The sequence below is a fragment of the Macaca thibetana genome, chromosome 6, assembly GCF_024542745.1.
Source record: "Macaca thibetana thibetana isolate TM-01 chromosome 6, ASM2454274v1, whole genome shotgun sequence".
Classification (NCBI taxonomy): Eukaryota; Metazoa; Chordata; class Mammalia; order Primates; family Cercopithecidae; genus Macaca; species Macaca thibetana.
The window spans coordinates 42,489,415-42,509,346 of NC_065583.1; the positions used below are offsets into that span (position 1 = coordinate 42,489,415).

At 44.8% G+C, this 19,932-nt stretch overlaps 2 protein-coding genes and 1 pseudogene across 2 annotated transcripts in view; 2 read left to right on the forward strand and 1 right to left on the reverse strand.

Moving 5' to 3' along the window:
- Window positions 1-19,932, forward strand: part of SIL1 (SIL1 nucleotide exchange factor) — a 430,788-nt gene that overhangs the window by 156,457 nt on the left and 254,399 nt on the right. The gene's annotated exons all lie outside the window — the stretch shown is intronic.
- LOC126956106 (uncharacterized) overlaps window positions 1-19,932 on the forward strand; it is a 589,638-nt gene that overhangs the window by 115,929 nt on the left and 453,777 nt on the right. The window lies entirely within an intron of this gene.
- LOC126957706 (uncharacterized) lies at window positions 7,299-7,395 on the reverse strand (annotated as a pseudogene).

Below are 19,932 nucleotides of genomic sequence, written 5' to 3' on the forward strand. Positions count from 1 at the left end.
TCACGGCTCACTGAACCTCGACCTCCCGGGCTCAATCGATCCTCCCACCTCAGCCTCTCAAGTAGCTGGGACTACAGGTGTGCATGATCACACCCGCTAATTTTTGTATTTTTTGTAGAGACAGGGCTGTTCACCATGTTGTCTAGGCTAGTCTCGAACTCCTGGGCTCAAGCAATCCACTTGCCTCGGCCTCCCAAAGGGCTGGGATTACAGGTGTGAGCCACTGCGCCTGGCAGTCAGACTTTTTTCATTTTTAATGACATTAACACTTGGGAGGAGTATTGGTCAAATATTTTGTAGAACGTGCTTTGACTGGGATTTAGCTAAGTTTTTCTCATGAATTAGGGTTATGGAGTTCTGGAAGAAAGGCCAGAGAAGTAAAGTGACATTCTCATCACATCATATCAAGCAACATGACTTATTACTATTGATTTTAAGCTTGATCACCTAAGCTTACATTTGCCAGGTTTCTACACTATAAAGTTAGTCCTTTATCTCCCTCTTCCCATCCTATACTCTTTGGAATTAAGTTACTATTCACAGCCTACACTGAAGGAGTGGGGAGTTGTAATCCACGTCCTTAAGGGAGAAGTGTCTAAATAAATTATTTGGAATTCTGCAAGGAAGATTTTTCTCTTTGCCATTTGTTTATTTAGTTAATTCATTTATGTCCATATATACTTAGGGATATTTATTTTGTACTTTGGGTTTTAATCTAATAATGCTTCATTTTATTGCTCAAATGGTTCCAATTTTGGTCACTGGTAGTTCTTTCAGTTGGTTCCTATGTCCCTTTGACACACTCCCAACATGTGTTTTTGTCTGAACTCTTCCTTTCCTTCTGATACTGCAAGATTCTCCAGGCTTGCATTATATATTTCCTGCCCCAACCTAAAATCAGCCATATTTCCAAGGAGCCTTGCTTTCTTTTATTACAAATATGTTTCATATCTAAAACTGTTATTTCTGGCTGGGCACGGTGGCTCACGCCTGTAATCCCAGCACTTTGGGAGGCTGAGGCTGGTGGATCACCTGAGGTCAGGAGTTCGAGACCAGCTTGGCCAACCTGGTGAAACCCCGCCTCTACTAAAAATACAAAAAATTAGCTGGGTGTGGTGGCAGACACCTGTAATCCCAGCTACTCAGGAGGCTGAGGCAGGAGAATTGCTTGAACCCAGGAGGCGGAGGTTGCAGTGAGCTGAGATAGTGCCATTGTACTTCAGCCTGGGCAACAAGAGCGAAACTCTGTATCAAAAAAAAAAAAAAAATTGTTATTTCTTTGCATTTTATCTGTATCTCCCACTAGAACATTAAGCCCTTAAAATCAGGACCTTTTCTGCTTGTTCACTGCTATATCTTCATTACCTAGAATAGTATCTGGCACATAGGAGGATATCAATAAAAGCTTAGTGAATGAATGAATAAATTAGTGAGGCCAAGTATTGTGCCTTTTTACATATTCTTTCTTCATGGTGTTATGTCATAAGAATTTGATCAAAGTATAGTTGTATTGATAGATGGATACATGGATGTATGAATGGACAAATGAATGAATTAATACTAACCAGATGGATACATTATTGGGTGTATGAATTGAGAAACAGAAATGAATTGAGAAACAGATGGATGGACATTGCCGCCACTACTATACTCTCTAGTCACTCAGGATAAAAACTAGGTGATGAGGGGCCTCATTCATAATTCCTTCCACACTTTCACCTCCCACATCCAATCAACCACTAAGTCCTGCCAATTTTGCATCTCAAATATTTCTCAAATCCATTTCCTTTTCTTCATTTCAATTACTATTGCCCTAGTGCAGGCTGTCTTCCTCTCTTTCCTGGATGCTGCTGAAGCCTTGTAACTCATCTCTTCGCTTTGTGCTTTGTTTCCATCCCCACCACCATCTACATTCCTGCCAGAAGAATTATTATAAAATACTGTTATGTCTATGTCACTCCCTTGCTTAAACCCTTAGGGTAAAGTCTAAGCTCCTTAGCATGATATAAAGTGCCTGCGATGACCTGGACCTTGGCCACTCCTCCACCCTCTCTTCTTGCCATTCTCCACCTTGCATTGATTTGTGTGCCTCAGAAATACCAAACTGCTTGTAGTTCCCATCAGTGGTCACGTGGCTTCTCTGCTCTGTCCTTTGCTCGTACTAGTCCCCCTGCCTAGAATGCCCTTTCCTCACATCTGAAGCTCGGAAGTCTTACTGGCTTCAAGTTGTTGAAAGCATGCATTTTTGCAGTTGTGGTTATGCTTATTAGGAGAGCCGGGGCTAGGGCACAAAATTTAAGTAGTTTTGCAAGTGAGAATGAACACATCTTTAAATCTTGTGCCCTGGGTGCTTTACTTGTCCTAGTCTTGGCCCATTCTTGTCTCCTAGACTGGGAGCTTCCAGAGGGCAAGAATTTTGTCTTTTATCCCTGTAATCCCTAGCACAATGACTGGTGTCTAGTAGGTGCTCAGTGTAAATGTTTGTGGGAGGGAAAGAGGGAAGATGAATCAGAAGTCCACTGCTTGGGCCTTCAAATCTAGACTCTATCTCTTACCAGCTATGGGAATCTGACCAAGTTATTTCTCTGCTCCTCAGTTTTCTTATCTGTAGAAAAGAAAAAATAATAACATCTCCATTATAGGACTTTTTTTTTCCATTTTAAGGGAAATTACCCATTTCATCAAAATTTTCAAACTTATTGCTTTAAAAGATTTTTTTTTACAGTGTTCTCTTATGACTTTAAATTTTCTGCTATACAGCTATATCTTCTTGTAAATTTTTTTTTTTTTTTTTTTGAGATGGAGTCTCGTTCTGTCACCCAGCTATTCTCATGTCTCAGCCTCCCAAGCAGCTGGGATTACGGGGGCCAGTCACCATGCCTGGCTAATTTTTGTATTTTTAGTAGAGATGAGGTTTAACCATGTTGGTCAGTCTGGTCTGGAACTCCCAACCTCAGGTAATCTGCCTGCCTCAGCCTCCCAAAGTGCTGGGATTATAGGCGTAAGCCACTGCGCCCGGCCCTTTTAAATGTTTTGATATTGTTTATGCCTTTTTCTTGATTGAGCTTGTCAAAAAAAGTTTTGTTGATTCTCTATAGCATCTCTTTTATTTTATTTTATTTTTTCTGCTCTTGTCACTCAGGCTGGAGTGCAATGGTGCAATCTTGGCTCACTGCAACATTTGCCTTCTGAGTTCAAGCTATTCTCCTGCCTCAGCCTCCTGAGTAGCTGGGATTACAGGTGCCCGCCACCATGCCCAGCTAATTTTTGTATTTTTATTTATTTATTTATGAGATGGAGTTTCACTCTGTCACCCAGGCTGGAGTACAATGGTGCAAACTCGGCTCACTGCGACTTCTGCTTCTAGCGATTGTCCTGCCTCAGCCTCCCAAGTAGCTGGGATTACAGGCGCATGCCACCACACCTGGCTAATTTTTGTATTTTTAGTAGAGACAGGGTTTCCTCATGCTAGCCAAGCTGGTCTCGAACTCCTGACCTCAGGTGATCTGCCCGCCTCAGCCTCCCAAAGTGCTGGGATTACAGCAGTGAGCCACTGCACCCAGCTTGCTTTCCTTATATGAGCATTTAAAGTCATACATTTCCCTTTAAATACCAGTTTGTCTTCTATGGCTATTTTTTATTTTGAAATATCTGCATTTTGATTTATTTTTTATCCCATAATTCTAGAAATATTTCCAAATGCATGGGGCTCTTGTTATCTTTCTGTCATTGAGTTCTATTATTATTTTTTTTATTATTTTTTTGCTTTTTTTGAAATGGTGTGTCGTTCTGTCACCCAGAAGAGAGTACAGTGGTGTGATCACAGCTCATTGCGGTCTTGACCTCCTGGGCTCAAGCGATCCTCCCACCTCAGCCTCCTGAGTAGCTGGGATCACAGGCATGTGCCACCATGCCCAGCTAATTTAAAATTTTTTTTAATTCATTAATTTTAATTTTAATTTATTTATCTTATCTCCCTAAGCTGATGAAGGATTTTTTATTTTTTGTAGAGATGAGGTCTCATTATGTTACCCTGGCTGGTCTCAAACTCCTGAGCTCAACTGATCCCCCCACCCCAGCTTCCCAAAGTGCTGGGATTACAGGCATGAGCCACCGTTCCTGGCCTTGAATTCTATTTTGATTAGAGAAAGTCAAGTGTTACAGTAGGTAGCTTAGAAAGGCATAAGCAGGGCAGGAGAGGGCTCCTCTCAACACATACACAACAGGAATGCCAGGTGACCATCAGGGGATGGCTAGGCAGTTGTTAACTGTCTCTCTAAACTAATAATTGGTCACAGCCAGTACCAGGGAAAGGCAGGCTCCTAATATATAGAAAACACCTGAAACTGCTATCAGCAGCTTTCCGGTAAGATCTCAGGAGTTGGGCGAGGGGGCCCAAGAATGCACTTTAAGAGGCAAAATGGTGGAGTTTAACTGGTATGCGACCTTGCTCTAGAAATGCTAGACTGGTAAGGGAAGAATGCCTCAAGCGAGCATGCTATGACTCCAGTAAGCACACTGCATATGCTCCCTTCCCAAGCTAGCAGGCCGCTGCTCATGCGGACAGCCCACCCGAAGGCCCCAAGGGAAGAATCAGGGGAGAAATAATGCAAGACCCCAGAAGTATGACAACATATAAAACCCACGCATGTGATCTCTCAAGTGTACTTTACTTCCTTTGTGTTTTTTTCAAGACAGAGTCCCAAATATTGGCTCACTGTAACCTCCGCCTCCCGGCTTCAAGCGATTCTTGTGCCTCAGCTTCCCAAGTAGCTGTGATTACAGGCGCACATTACCATGACCAGCTAATTTTGTATTTTTAGTAGAGATGGGGTTTCACCATGCTGGCCAGGCTGGTCTCGAACTCCTGACCTCGGGTGATCTGCCCGCCTCTGCCTCCCAAAGTGTTGGGATTACAGGTGTGAGCCCCCACACCCGGCCCCAAATGTATTTTACTTAGTTTCACTCCTGCTCTAAAGCTTTGTAATAAACTTCCACTCCTGCTCTAAAACTTGCCTCGGTCTCTCCTTCTGCCTTATGCCCCTTGGTCAAATTATTTCCTCTGAGGAGGCAAGGATCAGCATTGCTGCAGACCCATGCAGATTCGCCACTGGTAATAACTCTGGTGCCACATGACTTGTGACTCAGCTATGTTCTGCTGCTAACAAATTGATTTTTTGGTTTCTGATGAGATGTGCTTTCAGGCCTAGCATGTGATCAGTTTTTTCAGATGTTCCATGGATTCTTGAAAGGATAATTGTTGGCTCCCTCTCGGGGTTATGGTGAGAATAAATATTAGATAATACATATATAGCACCTAAAAAGTTGGCCGGGCGCGGTGGCTCAAGCCTGTAATCCCAGCACTTTGGGAGGCCGAGGCGGGCGGATCACAAGGTCAGGAGATCGAGACCACAGTGAAACCCCGTCTCTACTAAAAATACAAAAATTAGCCGGGCGCGGTGGTGGGCGCCTGTAGTCCCAGCTACTCAGGAGGCTGAGGCAGGAGAATGGCGGGAACCCGGGAGGCGGAGCTTGCAGTGAGCCGAGATCGCGCCACTGCACTCCAGCCTGGGCAACAGCGTGAGACTCCGTCTCAAAAAAAAAAAAAAAAAAAAAAAAAAAAAAAAAGTTGCTCACCACTTAGTAAAATCTCAAGAAATGGTGGATCTCATTGTTGATGCTGTTATTATTATTGATGAATAACAGTCTCAGTCATTGGTCTGTGTGTCCCTAGGTGCCCTAGGAATTGGGTAATTGAGCCCTCTCCCACAAGTCAGTGCTTGACAAACTGTGTGCAGTGCCTACACTAACCATAGGGCCAATTAATCTTTAATACACACAGAAAACATGACTCAGCTTACTAGAGTAGAAGAAGTTCAGAGTTTGAGTAAGACTGCCCTGTGTTGGGTCCCTGGCTTGCCCCTTGCCAGCTGCGTGACATTTCTGCTCCCCCAAACTCCGTTTTCCTTATGTGTAAGAACAAGTATGATTTTGGACTTGCAGAGTTGTTGGCAGGATTAATGTGAAAGTCTTCAGCATAGGGCTAGACACAAAGTAGACCTTTTTTTTTTTTTTTTTTTTTGAGATGGAGTCTTGCTCTGTTGTCCAGGCTGGAGTGCAGTGGTGCCATTCCAGCTCACTGTGAGCTCTGCCTCCCATGTTCAAGTGATTCTCCTGCCTCAACCTCCCAAGTATCCAGAATTATAGACACCTGCCACCACGCCCAGCTAATTTTTGTATTTTTAGTAGAGACAGGGTTTCACCATGTTGGACAGGCTGGTCTCGAACTCCTGACCTCAAGTGATCCACTCACCTCGGACTCCCAAAGTGCTAGGATTACAGGCATGAGCCACTGCGCCCAGCCAACATGAAGTAGACCTTTCGCAAGTATTAGTTTACCTCTTTTTCCTTCTACTGAACCTGCAGGAACAGAGAGGAAGTGAAATTAGAGTTGTAATGGTACAACCATTTCCATTCTTTTTTCCTGGTCTTCTCTCCCAAGGAAGCCTCTTTCCCAGCTCTGTAAGACTGTACATCTCTGATGCCCCTCCCCGGAGAGCAGTGTAAAACCAGCTGTGACTAGGGAGAAGGGAGAGAGAAGAGGATGTTGGAACGTGCAAATCAGTTCCCAGCTTCCTGCTGAGTTAGTGGGACACCTGCTTGGAGAGAATTTCCATTTTATTTCCTATCTGGAGCAGCCCAGTTAATTTTTCAGGCCGTGAGTTGCCACACATCACAGATGACGGCTCCTCAAACCCTCAGAGCAGCATCATCCTCCTTGGTGGCCACACAAAGTCAGGATTTGCCTCTGCCTTTCCTTGCTTTCCCACATTAGAGCAACATCTCAGGGGCACCCCTGCCTTGTCCTGGATCTGTTGCTGAGCCTCCTTTTAACACAAACTGTGGCTTCTACTACCTTCTCTCCTTTAAGCCTGAGTCCCAATGTACAAAGAGGATTAGCTGATTTTCTTACCTTTGAGTCTAGGTGGAGGCATGAAGCACAGAAGTGTGGGGAACAGAACAAGGGAAACTCCACACAGTATGTTTCTAAACTGCTCTCGGACAAATGGAGTAATTTTCCCTCCATTCTCACCACTACCTCCAGTTCCTTTGCCTCTGGTCATTTTGTCCCTCCTCCTACTCTAATTTCCACAAGTTAGATCAGACAAGGTTCGTTTTCCCTGTTTCTGCCTCTTGGCTTCAGGCTACTAGAGAAAACTAAAAACTATGTTCACTAGCTCCAATGTCTGATTTTCAGTTGTGATCAGGCCTTCAATGCTACTTAGTAATCCTTTCATAAAAATATGGAATGCTTCACAAATTTGCTGTCATCCTTGCTCAGGGACCACGCTAATCTTCTCTGTATCTTTCTAATTTTAGTATATGTGCTGGCAGAGGGAGTTTTTTTTTTTTTGGAGACGAGGTCTCGCTGTGTTGCCAGACCGGAATGCAGTGGTGAGATCTCGGCTCACTGCAACCTTTGCCTCCCAGGCTCAAATGATTCTCCTGCCTCAGCTTCCTGAGTAGCTGGGACTACAGGTGCACACCACCACACCCAGCTAATTTTTGTATTTTTAGTAGAGACGGGGTTTCACCATGTTAGCCAGGATGGTCTCGATCTCCTGACCTCATGATCTGCCTGCCTTGGCCTCCCAAAGTGTTGGGATTACAGATAAAAGCCACTGTGCCTGGCCTTTTTTTTTTTTTTTTTTTTTTTTTTTTTTTTTTTTTTTAAGAGACAGGGTCTTGCTTTGTTGCTCAAACTGGAGTGCAGCGGCACAATCATAGCTCACTGCAGCCTTGAACTCTTGGGCTCAACCAATCCTCTCACCTCAGCCTTCTGAGTAGCTAGGACTACAGTTGTGTGCCACCACACATGTCTATTTAAAATTTTTTTGTTGGCCATGCGCGGTGGCTCACGCCTGTAATCCCAGCACTTTGGGAGGCTGAGGCAGGCGGATCACGAGGTCAGGAGATCGAGACCATCCTGGCTAACATGGTGAAACGCCGTCTCTACTAAAAAATACAAAAAAATCAGCCGGACTTGTTGTCGGGCGCCTGTAGTCCCAGCTACTTGGGAGGCTGAGGCAGGAGAATGGCATGAACCCGGGAGGCAGAGCTTGCAGTGAGCTGAGATCGCGCCACTGCACTCCAGCCTGGGCGACAGAGCAAGAACTCCGTCTCAAAACAAGAAACAAAACAAATATAATTTTTTTGTAGAGACAGGGCTGGTCTCAGGCTCATGGCCTCAAATGATCCTCCTGCCTTAGACTCCCTAAGTGCTGGGATTACAGGCATGAGCCACCACATCTGGCTGGTAATCCTTATAATAGATTGTCCCGTCTCCAATGTATTTTGTCTTTCTGTTATGATTATTTGAGGTTGTGTCCAGTTTTAGCTGTTGTAAATAAAGTTGCTATGGGCTGGACAGGGTGGCTCACACCTGTAACCCCTGCACTTTGAGAGGCTGAAGTGGGAGGATTGCTTGAAGCCAGGTGTTTGAGACCAGCGTGTGCACCAAAGCAAGACCCCTATCTATATTTTTATGTTTTTATTTATTTTTTATTTTTTATCTTATTTTATTTTTTTTGAGACAGAGTCTCACTCTGTCACCCAGCCTGGAGTGCAGTGGTGTGATCTTGGCTCACTGCAAGCTCTGCCTCCCGGGTTCATGCCATTCTCCTGCCTCAGCCTCCCGAGTAGCTGGGACTACAGGTGCCCACCACCATGTCCGGCTAATTTTTTTTGTATTTTTAGTAGAGATAGGGTTTCACCATGTTAGCCAGGATGATCTCAATCTCCTGACCTCGTGATCCACCCGCCTTGGCCTCCCAATGTGCTGGGATTACAGGTGTGATCCACCGTGCCCAGCTCCTATCTATCCTATCTATATTTTTAAAAAGTTGCTATGGACATTCTCATGCATGTCTTTTTGTGGACATATGTTTTTATTTTTCTTGGGTAAAATATCTAAGAGTGGATTTGCCAGTCATAGGACAGGTGTATATTTAGTTTTATAAGGAAGTGAGGCTGGATGCAGTAACTCACGCCTGTAATCCCAGCTCTTTGGGAGGCCGAGGTGGGAGGATCACTTGAGGCCAGGAGTTGGAGACTCAGTCTCCATCAAAGTGAGACAACAGAGTAAGACCCCCATCTTTACAAAAAAAAAAAAAAAAAGTTTTTTTTCTTAAATTATCTGCTCATGGTTGTGTGCACCTGTAGTCCTAGCTACTCGGGAGGTTAAAGTGGGAGAATTGCTTAAGCCCAGGAATTCAAGACAGCAGAAAGTTATGATTGAATCACTACACTCCAGCCCAGACAACAAAGCAAAACCCTGTCTCAAAAAAAAAAAAAAAAAAAAGAATAATAGGCTGGGCATCGTGGCTCATGCCTGTAATCCCAGCACCTGAGGTGAGGTCAGGAGTGGAAGACCAGCCTGGCTAACATGGTGAAACCCCCTCTCTACTAAAACTACAAAAGAAAAAAGAAATAGCTGGGCATGGTGGCAGGTACCTGTAATCCCAGCTACTTGGGAGGCTGAGTCAGGAGAATCGCTTGAACCTGGGAGGCAGAGATCGCACCATTGCACTCCAGTCTGGGCAGCAAGAGCGAGACTCCATCTAAAAAAAAATTAAAAAAAAAAAAACCAAAGTCTGGAAGCAGTGGCTCATGGCCTACAATTCCAGCACTTTGGGGGGCTGAGGCAGGGGGATCACGAGGTCAGGATTTTGAGACCAGCCTGGCCAACATAATGAAACCCTGTCTCTACTAAAAATACAACAAAAAAATTAGCCGGGTGTGGTGGCAGGTGCCTGTAGTCCCAGCTACTTGGGAGGCTGAGGCAGGAGAATCGTTTGAACCCGGCAGGCGGAGGTTGCAGTGAGCCGAGACTGCGCCATTGCACTCCAGCCTGGGCGACAGAGCGAGATTCTCCATCTCAAACAAACAAACAAACAAACAAACAAAAGTGACAATGATTTTCCAAAATGGTGTACTGGTTGAGGCTCTTATTAAAGAGGAAGATCCCTGGGCTCTGTGCTGAATTTACTGAATCAGAATATTATCAGAATAAAGGACATAAAGAAGAGCCCATGTAATTTTACTTTTCTTTTTTTTGACACATGATCTTGCTCTGTTGCCCAGGCTGGAGTGCAATGGTGTGATCACAGTTCACTGCAGCCTCAACTTCCTGGGCTCAAGTGATCCTTCCATCTCAGCTTCCCAGGTAGCTGGGACCACAGGCACATGCCACCACACCCGGCTAAGTTTTTTAAATTAATTTTTAAATATTTTTTGTAGAGAGAGGGTCTCCCTTTGTTGCCTAGGCTGGTCTTGAACTCCTGGATTCAAGCAATCCTCCTGCCTCAGCCTCTCAGTGTTAGGATTACAGGAATGTAAACTGATCACCAGTGTGTCCAGCCCCATGTGATTTTAATGTAGGTGGTTTTTTGACTGGCATTTAGAAACCACTGGAGAATACCTTAGTATCTTTACTTTCTTGTTTTTCATTCCTTCCTCAATAACTGTAATTCTGGCCACCATGTATTGTGGTTGTAAATAATGAAATAATTGACCAACAGTGAATTAAGTAGTAAGGACATTTATTTATCTCATATAACAAGAAACCCAGAGATAGGTGGGTCCAGGTTTGGTTAATTCAGCCATCAGTAATGTCATCAAATAGCCAGGCTTTTCTCATTTCCTCTTCACTGACCTCAAAGTATTTGCCCCATTCTTGGGCTTATTCTTCATAGTCCTGAGATGGCTGTCACAGCTCTGAATAGCATGAGCTCACATGGCAACTCCCAAGGCAGAAAAGCAAGGGATGTCTCCCGCCTATAATCCCAGCACTTTGGGAGGCTGAGGTGGGCAGATTGTGATACCCTACCTTGTTTTAACCTGACTGACTCTCTCTTAGCTGAGAGAGCCAGACAGACTCCATTTTGGTTTCTTCACTTGCAGCCCCTTATCCCCCCCACTTAAGGACATAACTGGTGCAAGCTGACTCCAAGCACATCCAGGAATGCACTTACTAATAAGATAGTGAGGCAAGCTGTACCAGCAGCTCCTGGGAACGCACTTGGTTGATGGTACCCAAAACCCCTGCATTTATCTCTTTGTGATAGTTTAAGCCCCTGCACCTGGAACTGTTTATTTTTCTGTAACTGATTTCTGTAACCATTTATCTTTTAACTTTTTGCACGTTCTGCTTCTGTAAAATTGCTTCAACTAGACTCCCCCTTCCCTATTTAGACTAAGATATAAAAAGAAATATAGGCCAGGCGCGGTGGCTCAAGCCTGTAATCCCAGCACTTTGGGAGGCCGAGACGGGCGGATCACGAGGTCAGGAGATCAAGACCATCCTGGCTAACACGGTGAAACCCTGTCTCTACTAAAAAATACAAAAAATTAGCTGGGTGTGGTGGTGCTCGCCTGTAGTCCCAGCTACTCCGGAGGCTGAGGCAGGAGAATGGTGTAAACCCGGGAGGCGGAGCTTGCAGTGAGCTGAGATCCGGCCACAGCACTCCAGCCTGGGCGACAGAGCAAGCCTCCACCTCAAAAAAAACCAAAAACAAACAAAAAACAAAAAACAAAAAACCAAAAAGAAATCTAGCCCCTTCTTCGGGGCCGAGAGAATTTTAAGCTCTAGCGTCTCTTGGTCGCCAGCAATAAAGAACTCCTGAATTAGTCTCAGAGTGTGGCGTTTCTCTATAACTTGCTCGGTTACAACAAGATCACTTGAGGTCAGGAGTTCGAGACCAGCCTGGCCAACATGGTGAAACCCCCGTCTCTTACTAAAAATACAAAAATTAGCTGAGTGTCGTGGTGCACGCCTGTAATCCCAGCTACTTGGGAGCCCAAGGCACGATAATCGCTTGAACTTGGGAGGTAGAGGTTGCAGTGAGTCAAGATCACGCCACTGCACTCCAGCCTGGGCAACAGAGGGAGACTCCATCTCAAAAAAAGAAAATAAAAAGGAAGCTTTCTCCCTGAACATATTTATTGTTTTAGGGAGGAAAATCCTTTTCAGAATCTTCCAGAAAACTTCCTCCGAAGTTCCATTATCCAGAACTGGGTCACATGTCCACCCCTAGGTTTAAAGGAGGTTGGAGGAGGGGTGTTGGCAAAGTATCTAGCAGTTTTGAGGCCTTACAATGTGAGGCAGTCCCTGCCAGTAAGTATTGGGAACAGGCCCCCAAATCTGGTCATAAACTGGCCCCCAAACCGGCCATAAACAAAATCTCTGCAGCACTGTGACATGCTTGCGATGGCCATGACACCCACACTGGAAGGTTGTCGGTTTACTGGAATGAGGGCAAGGAACACCTGGCCCACCCAGGACGGCATTAGCGATCTGTGCCTTAAGGACATGTTCCTGCTGCAGTTAACTAGCCAGAGCCCATCCCTTTGTTTCCCCGCAAGGAATACTTTTAGTTAATCTACAGTCTATAGAAACAATGCTTATCACTGGATTGCTGACAATATGTGGGTAAATCTCTGTTGGAGGCTCTCAGCTCTGAAGGCTGTGAAACCCCGATTTCCCACTCCACACGCTATATTTCTTTTCTTTTTTTTTTGAGTCTGGCTCCGTGCCCAGGCTGGAGTGCAATGGCGGATCTTGGCTCACTGCAAGCTCCGCCTCCTGGGTTCACACCATTCTCCCCTCTCAGCCCCCTGAGTAGCTGGGACTACAGGCGCCCGCCACCACACCCGGCCAATTTTTGCATTTTTAGTAGAGACGGGGTTTCACGGCGTTAGCGAGGATGGTCTCGATCTCCTGACCTCTTGATCCACCCGCCTTGGCCTCCCAAAGTGTTGGGATTACAGGCGTGAGCCACCGTGCCCGGCTCCACACACTGTATTTCTGTGTGTGTGTGTCTTTAATTCCTTTACGGTGGGTTAGGGTCTCCACGACCGAGCTGGTCTCAGAAAGTAAGGAAGAAGAGTGGGAAAACGGCTTTTGGATCTGTAATCAAGAGTGTCTTAAATAAGACCTCATCGGCCGGGCGCGGTGGCTCAAGCCTGTAATCCCAGCACTTTGGGAGGCCGAGGCGGGCGGATCACAAGGTCAGGAGATCGAGACCACAGTGAAACCCCGTCTCTACTAAAAATACAAAAAATTAGCCGGGCGCGGTGGGTGCCTGTAGTCCCAGCTACTCAGGAGGCTGAGGCAGGAGAATGGCGGGAACCCGGGAGGCGGAGCTTGCAGTGAGCCGAGATCGCGCCACTGCACTCCAGCCTGGGCAACAGTGTGAGACTCCGTCTCAAAAAAAAAAAAAAAAAAGACCTCATCAAAACTGTTCTTAGAAAGTCACCTTAATTGCTAGATCCAATGACTTCTCTCCAGTTTTCCTCATACTGGACCTCTCCGTGAAGTTTTGTATTGCTGGCTCCCTCTTTCTTGAAACTCTTCTCTTGGTTTCTGCTATACTTTCTCTCTACCCCACCCATCATTTCCTCCCCTTGCGCTTCCCTTCACTACCCTTCTTTTCTTTATATATTGGTATCACCCTGGGTTTTGAACCAGACTCTGTCTGGGCACCTCTGAGCATAAAGCAGGCAATCCATTCTAACCATGTTTCTTTCTATCTTTTTTTTTTTTTTCTTTTTGAGATGGAGTCTCACTCTGTCACCCAGGCTGGAGTGCAGTGGCGCGATCTTGGCTCACTGCAACCTCCGCCTCCCTGTAAGGAGGAGACTACCCCTCATATTGTCTTATGACCAATTTCTGCCTCAAAGAAAAAGTAGGAGTTACGGAAAAGACAAAAGTGAAATCAGTAGTCAGACAGCCCGGCACTGTATTCCAGGCCTGGCAGTTAAAAGATTGACCCCTGACCTAACCAATTATGTTATCTATAGATTCCAGACAGTGTATGGAAAAGCACTGTAAAAATCCCTGTCCTGTTCTGTTCCGTTCTGATTACTGGTGCATGCAGCCCCTAGTCACACACCGCTGCTTGCTCAATCTATCATGACCCTGTCACATGGACCCCCTTAGAGTTGTAAGCCCTTAAAAGGGACAGGAATTACTCAGGGAGCTCGGTTTTTGGAGACATGAGTCCGCCGACACTCCCAGCTGAATAAAGCTCTTTCCTTCCACAACTCGGTGTCTGAGGGGTTCTTGTCTGCGGCTCGTCCTGCTACACCTGGTTCAAGCAGTTCTCCTACCTCTGCCTCTCAAGTAGCTGGGACTACAGGCACGTGTTACCACACCCGGATAATTTTTTAATTTTTTTAGTAGAGACGGGGTTTCACCATGTTAGCCAGGATGGTCCTGATCTCCTGACCTCGTGATCTACCTGCTTCGACCTCCCAAAGTGTTGGGATTACAGGTGTGAGCCACCGTGCCCGGCCCTAACCATGTTTCTGAGACCTAATGAGAACTGTTTGTGATCCACCCCTTGAACCCTTACGTTTGGGCCTTAGGCTGGTTTTCCCTGCCATGTTCCTGATTCTCCTTCTGCCATGTCTCCATCTCTTGTCTCCATTACAGAGCTTTGCTCTTGATAAGGACCTTACCAGCTTTTTCTTAAGGATAGACCTTAAAAAGTTATTTGTAACCTCCTGTAGGGTATGTCTTAGAATCAAAGGGCCCTTTGTTTTCCTGCACATCCTGGGATTTTGGAATAGAAGCTCAATTGCCCCACAAAATAAACGGATGATGAATTTGGAGTCCCAGGGTTTAAGAGATCAAGAAAAGAGGGACTAGAAGAGACAAGTCAGTTGACAGCTTGGTGAAGGAAGAGCTGAGAAGGATTAGTGACTGTGTGAGAATTTGGAAAGACATGTTCAAAGCTGAATTTTCTTTCTTTTTTTTTTCTTGAGATGGAGTTTTGCTCTTGTTGCCCAGGCTGGAGTGTAATGGCATAATCTCGGCTCACCACAACATCTGCCTCCTGGGTTCAAGCAATTCTCCTGCCTCAGCCTCTCGAGTAGCTGGGCTTATAGGTGCTCACCATCACACCCAGCTAATTTTTGTATTTTTAGTAGAGACAGGGTTTCCTCATGTTGGTCAGGTTGGTCTCGAACTCTTGACCTCAAGTGATCTGCCCACCTCAGCCTCCCAAAGTGCTGGGATTACAGACATGAACCACCGCGCCCACCTCAAAGCTGAATTTTCTTTTTTTTTTTTTTTTTTTTTTTTTTTTGAGAGGGAGTCTCGCTCTGTCGCCCAGGCTGGAGTGCAGTAGCCGAATCTCAGCTCACTGCAAGCTCCGCCTCCCGGGTTCACGCCATTCTCCTGCCTCAGCCTCCCGAGTAGCTGGGACTACAGGCGCCCGCCACCTCGCTCAGCTAGTTTTTTGTATTTTTTTAGTAGAGATGGGGTTTCACCGCGTTAGCCAGGATGGTCTCGATCTCCTGACCTCGTGATCCGCCTGTCTCGGCCTCCCAAAGTGCTAGGATTACAGGCTTGAGCCACCGCGCCCGGCCCAAAGCTGAATTTTCAATGGAAACAATGTATGTTATGATCCCCCCATGACTATACAAATTTTCACTGAAAACTTCCAAAGCCACCCAGTGTGTGGTGTGACTTAATTTCAGATGGACATCAGTGAAGGGGCCACAGGATTTATGAGGCTGACAGTGTGAACAGTCACACATCTGAGTCACACCTAGATTATTGAAGCCTTTTACTGGTCTATCTGCCTCTGGCCTTCCACCCCTTCCAACGTTCCCTCCTTATGGCTGCAGAGTGATCTTTCTAAGATGTAAACCCAGGCTATTTCCCTATTTAAATTGTTTAATGGCTCCTTAATTGGTGTTTCTCAAACTTGGAGTTCATATATCCCTTGGTTCTCAGATGTCTTGAGTAAACTTTAAGAAGTTTACTGGCTGGACACAATGGCTCACGCCTGTAATCCCAACACTTTGGGAGGCCGAGGTGGGAGGTTCACTTGAGCCCAGGAGTTTGTCACCAGCCTGGGCAACATAGTGAGACCCTGTTTCTATTTTAAAAAGAAAAGAAAAGAAAAAAATAAGGAGCTTACTATTTGTTTTAATTTCAGGATTAATCTTTTGTTTTGTTTTGTTTTTGAGACAAGGTCTCGCTCTGTTGCCCAGGCAGGAATGCAGTGGCAGGATCATGGCTCACTGCAGCCTTGACCTCCCCTGCTCAAGTGATCCTCCTGCCTCAGTCTCCAGAGTAGCTGGGACTACAGGCACATGCCACCACACCTGGCTAATTTTTGTATTTTTTGTAGAGATGGGGTTTTTGCCATGTTGCCTAGGCTGGTCTCGAGCTTCTGAGCCCAAGTAATCTTCCCATCTCAGCCTCCCGAAGTGCTGGGATTATAGGCTGAGTCACCGTGCCAGGCCAGGATTAATCTTAACAAAGTAATAATAACAACATAAGCATAGTCTGTAATACCTGGATGACCTCATAACTAAGCACTTTCAGGAGATTTTAGTGCCTTTTTTTTTTTGCACTTGTATTATTTATTAATTGGGTTGGTGCCAAGCGATTTTGTGAAATGACAGCATTTAACTTTTAATGCTGTAACTATTTTCATCTCATTGTTTACAGATATATCTGCAGCACCTAGAACAACAGTGCACATCATAAGTGTTCAATAAAGATGTGTTGAATAAATGAATGAATGAAGTTTCTCAAGCTAGGTTCTGAGATCCTTGGGGCTTTTCCACAGTTTGAAATCGCCTCAGTATGGCACGTGAGGCTCTTCACAATTAAGCTGGGAATACTCAACCAGTAATTTTCCCAGACAGTCTGGGCAGGATGTGGGGGCGTAGTCCTCTTTAGAAAATAAAAAAAGTGAAAGTATAAAGCATTTATGTACATTTTGACAGGCAGACGTGATATGCAAATAGATTGCAAATATAATGCAAATGACATGCAACTCCTCATGCAAATGAGCATCCTGTCTTTGGAATCCACTACCGTGTATTCACTGATTTGTCTGCAGTTCTGGCAGTAAATCTTTCAAGGGTTTGGGATGCAAGTTGCTTTGATGTGTGTGTACTAGGGAGGAGGGGGTGGTGGGATGGGGTCTCTCAAGGAGGAGTCAGTGTGGTGCTATAAGCTTGCAGCTTAGTATGAAGCTTAATATAGTACACAGTTTAATATGAGGTTATTCTCCTGTGATACTCTAAGGACTGACATTTCGGAATTGGTGGCGGGTGGTGGCAATGAAATGCAACTTCTTATATTCTTCAACTCTTTGGCTGCCTCACATCTTCTGTTCCACCCATCTCACACCATTGGGGTTCTGGTCCATAGGAGTAGCGAGTAGGGAGTCAGAGATCCTTGGCCCCAGGTCCTCATCATGAGGACTACAGAAGAGCTCTCGTAAATCATATCTGGAGAAGGTTATGAGCCTGGTGTGGAGTTCTGCACTTCCTAATCTCATGACAAGCAGAATTTAGCTGAATTTCTAGGCCTGTTAGAAAAAGATGAGTGGTGACAAAAAGCATGGAGACTTTCTGAGAAATATAGCTGCTTAATCTCAATGCCAATAATGTGATATCTGACAAAATTGGGACGCTTACTTGGAAATCTAAAGGGAAAAAATGTCAACTATGATTTTTTTCATGATAAAAACCTGTTCTTCCCTGTCATTGGTGTGAAAGGAAATTTTTGGTTACACAGACTCTTCCCCAATGATTATAAAAATATTGGGCAAATGATGCAAAAGAGGCTTTAGCAGGTATATTTTAGCCTAACTCAAGATCTGTTTTTCTCTGACACTTTGCATCAGACCTGGGTTCAAACACTCAATTTTCAGCTATATAAACTTGGGCAACTTATTCAACTTTTCTGAGCTCAGTTTCTGCATCTGTAGGGGAGTAATAGAATTACAGAATCCTTATGAGGTTGTTGTAAAGTCACATGAGATAATGCATGTACTTAACACAGTGCCGGGCTCATAGTGAGCATTCAATTAACACAGCTATTTGCAAGGACCGTCTGTAGATTTGCTGCCTAGATTCCATTCATCCTCCATCTGATAACTGTACTCCATTTATTCCTGGTGAACCATCATTTTCTTCTCATTCCATGTGGTCCTAGTGAAACCGACTCCATCCTCAGCACCAGGAGTAGAACATGTGGCATAAGCTGGGCATGGTGGCTCATGCCTGTAATTCTGGCACTTTGGGAAGCTAGGCCAGGTGGATCACTTGAGGCCAGGAGTTTGAGACTAGCCTGGCCAACATGGCAAAACCCTGTCTCTACTAAATACACAAAAATTAGCTGGGTGTGGTGGCACATGCCTGTAATCCTAGCTACTCAGGTGGCTGAGGCACAAGAATTGCTTGAACCTGGGAGGAAGAGGTTGCAGTGAGCCAAGATTGTGCCATTGCACTCCAGCCTGAGCAACAAAGTGAGACCCTGTCTTTAAAAAACAAACAAACAAACAAACAAAATAGAACATGTGACTTAGGTTTAAATCATTCATACCATTCTATTCTCAGGCCACAGTGATTGGTTCAAGAATGGGGACATACATAGAGTTACCGTATGATCCAGCAATTCCACTTCTAGGTAACCTTGTATAACCCTCAGCGTATGCAGAGGATTGGTTCCAGACACCTGAGTACACTAAAATCCACGCAGACTCAAGTCCTGCAGTCGGCTCTGCAGAGCCTGAGTATACAAAAAGTCAGCCCTCCATACATTCAGGTTTCACATCCTGTGAATACTGTAATTTCAATTTGCATTTGGTTAAAAAAATCTGCGTATAAGTGGACCCTTGCAATTCAAACGTGTGTTGTTCAAGGGTCAAGTGTATATGAATGCTCATAGCAGCGTTATTAATAATAGTCAAAAAGTGGAAGCAACCCAACCGTCCACCACTTGGCAGCAGAATGCTGCTGTGAACGTTCATGTACACCTTTCTTATATTCATACAATGGGCTATTATTCAGCAATAAAAAGGAATAAAGTACTGATTCATGTTACAACATGGATGAACCTTATAAACATTATGCTAAGTGAAAAAGGACATACACAAAAGGCCATATGTTATTTGATTCCATTTATATGAAATATCTTGAATAGGTAAACCTATGGAGACAGAAAGAAGATTAGTGGTTGCCAGGCACTGGAGTGGGGGGGAATGCGTAGTGGCTGTTACTGAGTATAGGGTTTCTTTTTTCTTTTTTTTGAGACAGGGTTTGGCTCTGTTGCCCACGGTGGAGTGCAATGGCTAACTGCCATTTCTGCCTCCTAGGCTCAAGTACTCCTCCCACCTCAGCCTCCGGAGTAGCTGGGACCATAGGCACTCGCCACCACGCCCAGCTAATTTTTGTATTTTTTATAGAGAAGGGGTTTCTTATGTTGTTCAGATTGGTCTCAAACTCCAGGGCTTAAGTGATCTGCCTGCCTTAGCCTCCCAAAATGCTGGGATTACAGGTGTAGAGCTTTTCTTTAGGGTGATAGAAATATTTTGGAATTAGATAGTGATGATAATCACACAACACTGTGAATATATTAAAAACTATTGAATTGCATACTTTAAAAAGATGAATTTTATGGAATGTGAATTATATCTCAATTTAAAAAACTAAAGCAGATAAAACAGTGGACACATGTCTCAAGTAGATCAATGAGAGCCAGTAAGACCCACCCTAATTCTTTGAAGTCATGAGGGAAGCAAACTAGTTCCTTTCTTTGAGGACTCTAACTTGAGAGAATATAGGGTCTGGAGCTGCTGTCCTGTCTTGCTATGTGTACCTCCGGAGACTGAATTATCCAACTCAGCTGAAAGCAGAGCCAAGAAATGGAGACACCAAGACCTGTTTACACATTGGAGCTACAGTAATTAATTGTCCCAGTTTGCCTGGGACTTTCCTGGTTTCAGAACTGAAAGTCTGTATATCATGTTAAGCTGGAGCTCCAAATCCACCTTTGCTTGAAGCTCAAGATGTTACCCGTGGACTTTTCAATTACAGTCACACACCATGTAATGATGTTTT